Source organism: Nycticebus coucang, chromosome X, assembly GCF_027406575.1.
Source record: "Nycticebus coucang isolate mNycCou1 chromosome X, mNycCou1.pri, whole genome shotgun sequence".
Lineage (NCBI taxonomy): Eukaryota > Metazoa > Chordata > Mammalia > Primates > Lorisidae > Nycticebus > Nycticebus coucang.
The window spans coordinates 48,569,739-48,581,049 of record NC_069804.1 but is presented as its reverse complement, the minus strand read 5'-3'; the positions used below and the strand labels follow the sequence as shown (position 1 = coordinate 48,581,049).

The window sequence follows — 11,311 nt, the reverse complement described above, 5'->3', positions numbered from 1 at the left end:
CAGCCCTATTCACAATGGCTAAGTCATGGAAAAAGCCCAAGTGCCCATTGATCCACGAATGGATTAATAAATTGTGGTATATGTACACCATGGATTATTTTGCAGCCTTAAAGAAAGGAGACTTTACCTCTTTCATGTTTACATGGATGGAGCTGAACATATTCTTCTTAGTAAAGTATCTCAAGAATGGAAGAAAAAGTACCCAATGTAGTCAGCCCTACTATCAAACTAATTTAGGGCTTTCACATGAAAGCTATGACCTGGTTACAACCTAAGAATAAGGGAAAGGGAGAAAGGGAGTGGAGGGAGGGGGCAGGTGAGTGGAGGGAGGTGGATTAGTGGGAATACACCTGTGGTGCATCTTACAAGGGTATATGTGAAACTTAGTAGGTGTGGAATGTAGATGTCTTGGCACAATAACTGGGAGAATGCCAGGAAGGCTGTGTTGACCAGTGTGATGAAAATGTGTCAAACGGTATATGAAGCTAGTGTATGATGCCCCATGATCATATCAATGTACACAGCTATGATTTAATAAAAAAATAAAAAAATAAAAAATAAAAATAAATAAATATTCAGGAGAAGAAAACATAAAGAATGAAGGAAAGGTAATATGCAAATACATAATGATGGATAATTTTCTAGAATTATTGAAGGACACGCATTTTCAGGTTGAAGAATGTCAATGAACTCTGAAAACGTTAATAAAAACATGTGCACATAGACTTATCATAGTGAAATTTTAGATCACCAAGGACAAAAAATAAAACATCAAAAGCAATTAGAAAAGAAATGAAAGAAAAATAATTACCCAAAAATGAAAAGCAATTGGTTTGACAATAGACTCATCAACAGCAAAAACAAAATGAGAAGACAGTGAATTATACCTGCAAAGTAGGAAAACAAAGTCACTGTCAATGGTCTAGACATGGTGGCTCACGCATATAATCCTGGCACTCTAGGAGGCTGAGGCAAGGAGATCCATTGAACTCAGGACTTTGAGGGTAGCCTGAGAAAGCGCAAGACCCTATTTCTACCAAAAATGGAAAAAATTGCTGGGTGTGGTGATATACACTTGAGTCCCAGCTACTGGGGAGGCTAAGGCAGAAGGATCACATGAGGCCAGGAGTTTGAGGTGGCAGTGAGCTGTGATGACCACTGCACTCAATCTGGGGCAACAGCGTGAGATTCTGTCTCTAAATAAATAAATAAACAAAAAAAAAATAACCATCAACCTAGAATTTGATACCCAGATGAATTATCTTTTAAAAGTGAGGGGAAAGTAAAGATATTTTCAGGTAAAGAACAGTGAGAATATGCTGTGATGCATTCTTCAGGAAGAATAATCCCACAATGAAAGTCTGGGGTAAAAGAATAAATGTCAAGCAAATAAAGTGGTAAAAATGGAGTAGGAGGAATTTAATCACATATAAATTCTATCAGAAAATAATAATGTTGATTGTCAGAGTTGGCCTTAGTGCTAGGCCAGCGCAGGTAGACCTTGCTCTAGTCATGGAGCATCTATGGGCCGGCCTGGCATTGGGCATCTAACTGTGCCAGTTCCAGCCGTGAAGCTATAAGATGGCTGACGAGGACCCTGGAGGCATCAGCCCCATCCAACAAATAGTGGCCTCATGATGCCCCTGGATATGGTGATGGTCTGCTTGGAGTGTCAGTACCTCTCTGTGGGCAGTGGGCTGATGTCTTCCTCGACTCTGGAGCCTCTCCTATGCCAAATGCAAGTGCCTCCTGTACTGCAATGGTGTCCTGGAGCCCCGCACCTGTTCCCAAATGGTGCCAGCTATGCCACTTGGTTTCAGGACCCTACCCTCTTCACTGGCAGTGTGGATGCTTTTGTGAAGATTGTGAGGCATGGGGACACTAGAACTCCGTGGAGTGGCCTCCCAGCCACCCTGGTGATGACTGTGCTAGCTACCGCCATGTACTTCATGGCCTGCAACCAACTCAGGGCCTTGCTGTATGGTTGAGCCCTGACCTCTGACCTCTACACACCCATGGTGGCTGATGCACATGCCCACCCAGGCACTATGACTATCATGAGCCACCTGAAGGTCAGGTACACAAAGCTGCAGGCACAGCATGTGTCCTACTGGGAGTTAGATGACTGACTGCATTTGAATGCTGGCACTCACTGTGACTGGGCTGGGGCCCCACTGCCTTTTGAGATGTGCCCTTCTCAGCTCTGTACTGGCTGAACTGCGAACTGGTGACGAGCTGGCTGAACAGGCTCAGGCCAGTGGGCCAGACATCTGTGGACATCAGCTTTGTGGCTGGCAGCATCTTAGGGATGGTGACTGCAGTGCTGATTTTACCTTTTGAGTGGTGTAGACCCAGCACCATGCACTCAGAACAGGGGAGACTTTGAGAATGACACCCCTGCATGTGGACTCCACCTGGCTGTTGCTGCATAGGATCTGCCTGAACCGGGCAACCAGGGCACTCTTTTCAGGAGTCCTCCCTAGGATCATCAAGGTTATCCCCTCCTGTGCCATCATGATCAGCACTTAGAGGAGTTTGGCAAAAGCTTCTTCCAGAGGCTCAACCAGGACCAGCCCCTGGATGGTTGAAAGGAGTAAGGAGACAAGATGAGGACGCTGAGAGCGGGAGGAGGAAACTGAGCCAAGTACCTTTTCCTCAGTCAAGGGGAGGGATCATTTCTCCTCCCTCTCAGAGACAAGCTCCCGGGGTAGGGCTGCACCGGGGTTTGCCCAAGCCTTCCTCAGACAGCTTTCATCCAAGTTCTCATGATCACCACTTTTTCACACACCCCCCAAGTTTAAGACCAAATCTTCTGTCCCTCAGGCCTCACCCCCTGCTTTGTGTTTCCCTTCATGTTTGCTGTAGCTGGGCCTGTCCCCTAGAGCCCAGAAATCCTCAGCATGGCTTAGTCTCCCTGACCCCTCTTAATTCTTAAGTCTAAAGATGATGAACTTAAAAAAGAAGTTCAATTTGATCATAAAAATGAAGATAGGACAAAATAAATTACGAATCAATAATATGCAGGACAAGAGTTGGCCAAGTACTCAGTGTTCTAAATTCCTTATGTTCAAGAGGAAGAAAGAGATATTGAATAATATTAGACTTTAAGCTTAGTATACATATATGGTAATATTTGAGTTATTTTGTAACTATAGGAATAACAGAAATAGAATTCTTAATACCAGAAGAAGAAAGAAAAAAAAAATTTGTGGAGAAAAGAAGAGCAGAGAGAGGGAAAGAGGGGTGGGGGTGACGCCTTGGTATGTGCCACACCTTTTGGGAGCAAGACATGATCGCAAGAGGGACTTTGCCTAACAAATGCAATCACTGTAATCTGGTTTATTGTACCCTCAATGAATGCCCAACAATAAAATAAAAAAGAAAGAAAGAAAAGAAAATTTAAAAACTAATCCTACAGAAGGCAGGAAATGAGACAAAAGAGCATAGAAGAAGTGGCAAAAACAGAAAGCATAAATAAGATGGCAGAAGTAATTTCAGATGCCTCAGCAATCACAATCAATATAAATGAACTATGTTTATGAATTGAGTACCAGAGATTATGAGAATAATAAACAAAGTAAAATATAGGTTTGTGCTGTTTACCAGTATATACAATGCCTCAGAATGATTGAATACAAAAGGTTAGGAAAATATATCTGAGTGATAAACACTAACCAAAAGAAATGTTGTGTAGTTTTATTGATATCAGACAAAAATAGATTTTATGATGTGACAGAGATAATTAGCTATCCATTCTTTCCTTTTTAATATCAAATTATAGCTAGGAAATGGCTGATTCATTAAGGGTTACATTTCTAAGTCCTCCTTTATCTAAGAATGGCCATTTGATCAGTTATTGCCAACCGACCATAAGTGGAATTGATGCCTGTCAAGCACAGGGCTTGGCACATACTGGCACAAAATTTGTATGCACATTTTCTTATTTTTGGCATTATAAGCAAAATTTACCTCAAACCTCACCAGCTAATGCAAAATTTTATATACTTTTTCCTAGGTTCCGTCTAAATATAATTTTGTGACAGAAAACAAAAATGGGATCTCATTGTACTGACTTGACTTGATTCCTCATTAAACCCTATATTTGTTCCATGTTATCAAATGCTTCTCCACAGCATGACTTCCAAGTTTGCCACAGCAGTCTGTAACTCAGCACAGTGCTAGACACAGAGTAGCCCTTTAATAAATATTGGCAATGAGTATTGAAGACAAGGAGGCTGAGGTTGCTAAGCAAATAGCAAGGAGGATGTAGCACAGTTCAATCTAAAGCTCCCCTGACATTCACAATAATGAACATCACTGCCTCAACATCTTTGACTATATCTCTAATCATTTCCTAAGGATAAATTGCTAGAAGCAGAATTACTGAGTCCAAACAAAGAAGCATGTTTAAGATTCTTGATACAGGCTCGGTACCTGTAGCTCAAGCGGCTAAGGAGCCAGCCACATACACCAGAGCTGGTGGGTTCAAATCCAGCCCAGGCCTGACAAACAACAATGACAACTACAATCAAAAAATAGCTGGGCTTTGTGGTGGGTGCCTATAGTCCCAGCTACTTGGGAGGCTGAGGCAAGAAAATCGCTTAAGCCCAGGAGTCAGAGGTTGCTGTGAGCTGTGATGCCATAGCACTCTACCCAGGGTGACAGCTTGAGGCTCTGTCTCAAAAAACAAGCAAACAAACAGAAAAAAAAAACAAAAAACAAAGATTCTTTATTTACTTATTTATTTATTATTTTCTTTTTTTAAATCATAGTTGTGTACATTAATATGATCATGGGGCACCATACACTTGGTTCACAGACCGTTTGACACATTTTCATCACACTAGTTAACATAGCCTTCCTGGCATTTTCTTAGTTATTTTGTTAAGACATTTACATTCCACATTTACTAAGTTTCACATATACCCTTGTAAGATGCACCGCAGGTGTAATCCTATCAATCCCCCTCCCTCTACCCACATCCCCCCTCCCTCCCCACCCTTTCCCCCTTCCCCCTATTCTTAGGTTGTAGCTGGGTTATAGCTTTCATGTGAAGGTCCTAAATTAGTTTCATAGTAGGGGTGAGTACATTGGGTACTTTTTCTTCCATTCTTGAGACACTTTACTAAAAAGAATATGTTCCAGCTGGTGGGAGTGCAAATTAATACATTCCTTTTGGAGAGATATATGGAGAACACTTAGAGATCTAAAAATAGATCTGCCATTCAATCCTGTAATTCCTCTACTGGGCATATACCCAGAAGACCAAAAATCACATCATAACAAAGATATTTGTACCAGAATGTTTATTGCAGCCCTATTCATAATTGCTAAGTCATGGAAAAAGCCCAAATGCCCATCAATCCACGAATGGATTAATAAATTGTGGTATATGTACACCATGGAATACTATGCAGCCTTAAAGAAAGAAGGAGACTTTACCTCTTTCATGTTTACACGGATGGAGCTGGAACATATTCTTCTTAGTAAAAACAAAGATTCTTGATACAGATTGTCAAATTGCTTTCTGGAGAGATAGCAGCAATTTATAATCCTTGCAACTATTTCATAAAATGGGAATCATCATTCCCATTTAACAAATCAGATAATCAAGGCTCAGAGAAGATTAAGAAACTTGTTCCAAGTAACAGCTAAAGCTAGGCTTTGAACACAACTAGAAAGTTACCATTCTGTTCCATTTTTAATTTATTTTTGGGTTCAGTTTTTTTTTTCTTTTTCTTAGAAAATGTATGCCAAAGCTTCCAAACAACTGGCCTGGATTCTTAAAAAAACACCAATGTCATGAAAATCCAAAACAAAAATGAGGAAAAACAACCAGGAACTTTTCTAGATTAAAGGAGACTAAAGAGATATGCAGTATGTGATCTTTCATTGGAAACCAGATTGTAAAAAACCATCTATAAATCTATAACGAACATTTTGAGGAAAGTTGAGAAAATTTAAATATGGACTGTATATTAAATGGCAGTATTATACCAGTGTTAAAGGTTGCAAATATAGTAACAATATTGTGGTTATGTAAGATCAATGTTTTTATTTTTGAAAGGTACATACTGAAATATTAGGATTGAAGTGTGATAATATCTGTAAATGAACTCCCAGATGGTTCCAAAAAAGAAGACAAGAAGGAATAAAGGAAAAACAAGGGAAAAAAGAGAAATAAAGAAAAGAAATACCTATGGCGGAAGGGGAAAAAGAGAGTAAATGTGCTGCATTTGGTGAATCTTGGTGAAGGGCATATGGGTGTTCATTATACTATTCTTGTTAATTATCTGAAGGTTTGAAATTTTACAAAATAATATGCTGCTGAATTAAAAATGGATACCATAACATGATACTTGCACTAGATTTTTAAAATGATTTTTAAAGCAGTAAAGACTTTCAAAGGAACGTTTTGTTTTTCTTTTTAAAGCATTTGAAAAAAGGCTTTAAAAAAAGCTTGCAGTATTCTTTAGACTCATGAGACCCTAAAGAATTTCCCCCATAGAGCTGATTTTAAGCTGTTAATTAATTGCCATTGACTCATTTGCTTGTGGTCCCTGGATTTCATAGCTTAGTCCTATGATTATTGTTGTCTTGGTGATTAGCAATAGCTCACACAATCAGAGATGGATTCTGTGTGTCTTCTTTCTCCATCCCAGGAGGCAATTAAAACTCATCCCTGAGAGGATCATGGGTGTGGGGACCAGGCAGTGAGAAAGGATAGAATTCTTTTCTGTATTTTTATTCCTTTTCTTTTTATTGGCTTAAGATGCAATGTATTTCTCTAGCACATTGTATTTGCCAACCTAAAATATGTGCACATTCATTGACACTAATTGAGATGTGGGTTATGTAACAGAATTTTTTCCACAATTGTATAAATGTGCACATTGTATTTTCTTTTATAAGGAAGAAACTATTTTAAAATATACTATTAAAAATAGAATTGTTTAAAATGAACTGGCATTACCTTTTCCCTTATCTAAATAAGCAGAATTTAATTTTACAGTACTAACATTGTTATATATATATGTATATATATATATATATATTTTTTTTTTGTAGAGACAGAGTCTCACTTTACCGCCTTCGGTAGAGTGCCATGATGTCACAGGACTCACAGAAACCTCTAGCTCTTGGGCTTCCATGATTCTCCTGCCTCAGCCTCCCGAGCAGCTGGGACTACAGGCGCCCGCCACAACGCCTGGCTATTTTTTGGTTGCAGTTCAGCCGGGGCTGGGTTTGAACCCGCCACCCTCGGTATATGGGGCTGGCACCCTACTCACTGAGCCACAGGCGCAGGGGAAAAAGGAATGTTGAGTTACTCAAATATTTTAATGAAAAGTTTAATATAAGGTAATTTCTGGGGAGTCAGCAGGTGTGAGTCTCTATGAATGCATTGGGGTGTAAACAGCTTGTGATCTTGTGTTTTGTTCCTCTGGATTGCTTTGAGGAAGTACAAATCTTCCAGAAGGTCAATAGTTCAGCTCAATGCAGTCTTTCCTTCTAGCAACATCCCTTTGCATAATATTTGTTGGTGAGAAAACAAGGAGGACATTGATAAGGAATCAACATTAACTCGGGGTGAAATATTTATGAACAAATTTAACCAAAAGGCTTATACAGTTTAATTGAATTGAATTAACATATACCTATTTTGGAGCAAGGTGGAGAGCTGCCATCTCATAATTGTCACAATTGCAATTTTTTTTTACATTTATCTTCTATTTTATTTCATTTAACTTTTTACTTTGAAATAATTTAAATTTACAAATGAGTTTCATTTAGAAAAAATAGTATAAAGATATCAGGTACATTTTTCACCCAGATTTTTCAATTGTTAATATTTTACAACTCTCTCTCTCTCTCTCCATCTCTCTCTCTCTCTCTATATATATATATACATACACATATACTTGTATATACATATAATATTATCATCTTTGTTATTATGACTAGCTTGCTAAACAAATTGAGAGTAAGTCACAGACTTCATCCCCTTTTTCCCCCTTAAAACTTCAAAGTATCTTGGAGGCTGAGGTGGATGGATTGCTTGAATTCAGGAGTTCAAGACCAGCCTGAGCAACAGAGAGACCCTATCCTTAACAAAAAAGAAAAACTAGCTGGGCATGGTGGCGCATGCGTATAGTCCAAGATACTCAGGAGGCTGAGGCAAGAGAATTTATGGTTATGTAAGATCAATATTATTTATTTATTTTTTTATGTTTTGGACTTCCAAGACTGAGAGTTTGAGGTTGCTGTGAGCTATGATGCCATATCGCTCTAGCCAGGGTGACAGAATAAGATTCTGTCTCAAAAATAAAAACAACCAAACTTTAAAGTGTATAAGAACAGGGAAATTCTTTTTCTTAACCATAGTAAAATTATCAAATTCAGAAAATGTAGTAAGTAATACAATACTATGATCTAGTACACACTCAAATTTTATCAATTGTCCCAATAATATTCTTCATAGCAATATTTTCCCCTTTGACCTCATATCTAACCTAGGATCATATTCCACATTTAGAAGTCAGATCCTCCAAATTTTTAACATCTGGGACAGTTTCTCTATATTTTCTTTGTTTTTCATGATATTGACATTTTAAAATAGTATAGGCCAATTGTTTAGTAGAATATCCCTTAGTTTAGGTTTCTATATTTCTTCACACTTAGATTCAGATTGTACATTTTGTTTTTTTAGAGACAGGGTCTTGCTATGTTGACCAGACTAGAGTGCAGTGGCTATACACAGCTGCAATCATAGCACACTACAGCCTTGAACTCCTGGGCATAAACAATTGCCCTGTGCCAGCTTGCTGAGTAGCTGGGACTACAGGCACACTTACCAGAGAAGTGACATCGAGGTCTTCTCAGTGCATGATATCAGAAGACAGTTTGTCCCATTACTGATGATATTATCTTAAATTACTTGGTTAAAGAGGTAATCTCCATATTTCTCCACATAAACATTATTATTTTTCCTTTTGAATGCAGTATGTTTTTGAAGCTGCTGCTTAGGCAGTTAAAGGCAGTAGTGGAGATTGAAAGTAGTATAAAGTTATAAATATGGTATAAAAGCAATAATGATTACTATTTCAAACAAATTCAGAAATCTGATTATAGATTTGGTTGATGCATGCATAATCATAATAAGATTGTGTTCGTTTCATGTGGAATTGTATTATATGATTATTTTGTCCTAACACATTAAATAAAAAATCTATTTAATATGTTCCAACTTTGTGTTTAGTCTTACCCTCATTGGGAATACTCAGAGTTGTACACAATATAAAGACACACTGTATTAATTTTAATTATATTTTAATTATATTTAATTATATTTTATATTTTATTTTATATTTTATATTTTAATTAGTCACATTGGAGTCACTTTTCCAATGTGACTCCTAGGACAGGGTATATCAGAGCATTTGTATATTTCAATAAACATTTAAGTAAAGCAATTTGAATGCATCTTTCTTGATGTCTCCTGAGAAATCTCAAAAACCAAAGGAAACATGGGTTTGATCACATTGTAGATGCAAGGAACATCTTGAAAATAACACAGGTCAGAAAGATATGCTTCTGTATGTCAGTGTTCAAAACATTTTTATTCTCCAAATGATCTCATGCACATCAGGCAATCATCCAATGATGATAAGCAATTATTAGTAATAACAAGGAAGCATCTCTGTGGGTTTGGACCACCCACAGCCCATGATGCACATCATTAGGGCACCCCTCATGTGTTTCTTTGTGGCCATTTTTCTATGACCACACCAAAACTTGAAGCAGAATATGGTGATTTAAAAAGATGAACAGAGTCAATGTATTGACCCCTGAAATTGGCTGCCTGCGAAACTGTGGTTGCTTCTCGTTTCTCCTTTCTTAACAACTCTGTCTCTTAATTTCTGTTTAATTTGAATTGCATTTCAGTAGGCTCTGACTTTGTTGGAATGGGGAATAGAAAAACTGCCAGGTAGGATAATGAGATTGGAATCTTAAGCTTCTCTTGGTTTCAGAATAACATATCAGTATCAGTTTAAAAAAGTATTACATATTCTCATTCCCCTTCACATACAAAGATGACAATATATGAAATCTTTGAATTAGAATGTTTTACGTTTTTTAAGACTATCTGTCCTGTTTCCTTTTTTTTCTTTGTTATTTAAACTTTTTTAATTGTTAGGGTTTTTTTTCTTTTTTCATTTTAAAATATTAAAAAATATTTTTGTTACATTAACAAATATTTTTGTTACATGGATGCCTTGTACAATGCTTAAGTTGGGGCTTTTAGTATGCCTATCAGCAGAATAGTATTCCCTGTAGCTGACAGGTAAGTTTTTACCCCTCTTCTCTCTTCTCCCCTTTCCCCTTCTTGATTTCCAATGTCCTTTATATCTCTTTGTGCCCATGCGTGACCATGATTTAACTCCCAGTTATTAGAGAGTACATATGGTGGTTGTCTCTTCCTGAGATACTTCACTTAGGATAATGTTCTCCAGTTCCATCTAAATTGCTCCAAAGGACATTACTTAATTCCCTTTTCTGCTGGAGTAGTACTTCATGGTGTATCGATACCACATTTTCTTTATCCATTCTTGAATTAATGGAAACTTAGGCTGATTTCACATCTTTGCCATTATGAATTTTGCTGCAGTAAATATTTGGATGCTAGTGTCTTTTTCATAAAATGATTTCTTTTCCTGTGAGTAGATACCCAGTGGTGGGATTGCTGGTTCAAATTAAGTTTATGTTTACTTCTTTGAGGAATCTCCATATGGTTTTCCAAACAGGTTGTACTGATTTTCAGTCTCACCAATAGTATATAAGTGTTCCTTTCTCTCTGCATCCATGCCAGTATTTATTGTTGTTTGATGTATTAATATGGATGTTCTGACAGGGGTGAGGTGGTATCTCATTGTGGTTTTAGTTTGCATTTCCCTGATGACTAGGAATATTAAACATTTTTCTTTTTTTCTCTTTTTTTTTATTGTTGGGGATTCATTGAGGGTACAATAAGCCAGGTTACACTGATTGCATTTGTTAGGTAAAGTCCCTCTTGCAATTGTGTCTTGCCCCTACAAGGTGTGGCACACACCAAGGCCCCACCCCTCTCCCTCCTTCCCTCTCTCTGCTTTTCCTCCCCCACCCCCATGACCTTAACTGTCAGTAACTGTCCTCACATCAAAATTGAGTACATGCTTCTCCATTCTTGTGATGCTTTACTAAGAATAATGTCTTCCACTTCCATCCAGGTTAATACAAAGGATGTAAAGTCTCCATTTTTTTTAATGGCTGAATA

The 11,311-nt window shown here is 37.8% G+C and overlaps 1 pseudogene; it reads left to right on the top strand.

The window, feature by feature from the left end:
• The first annotated feature begins 1,581 nt into the window (after nucleotides 1-1,581).
• Nucleotides 1,582-2,588, top strand: LOC128578467 (probable mitochondrial glutathione transporter SLC25A39; annotated as a pseudogene).
• The last annotated feature ends 8,723 nt before the right edge of the window (nucleotides 2,589-11,311 follow it).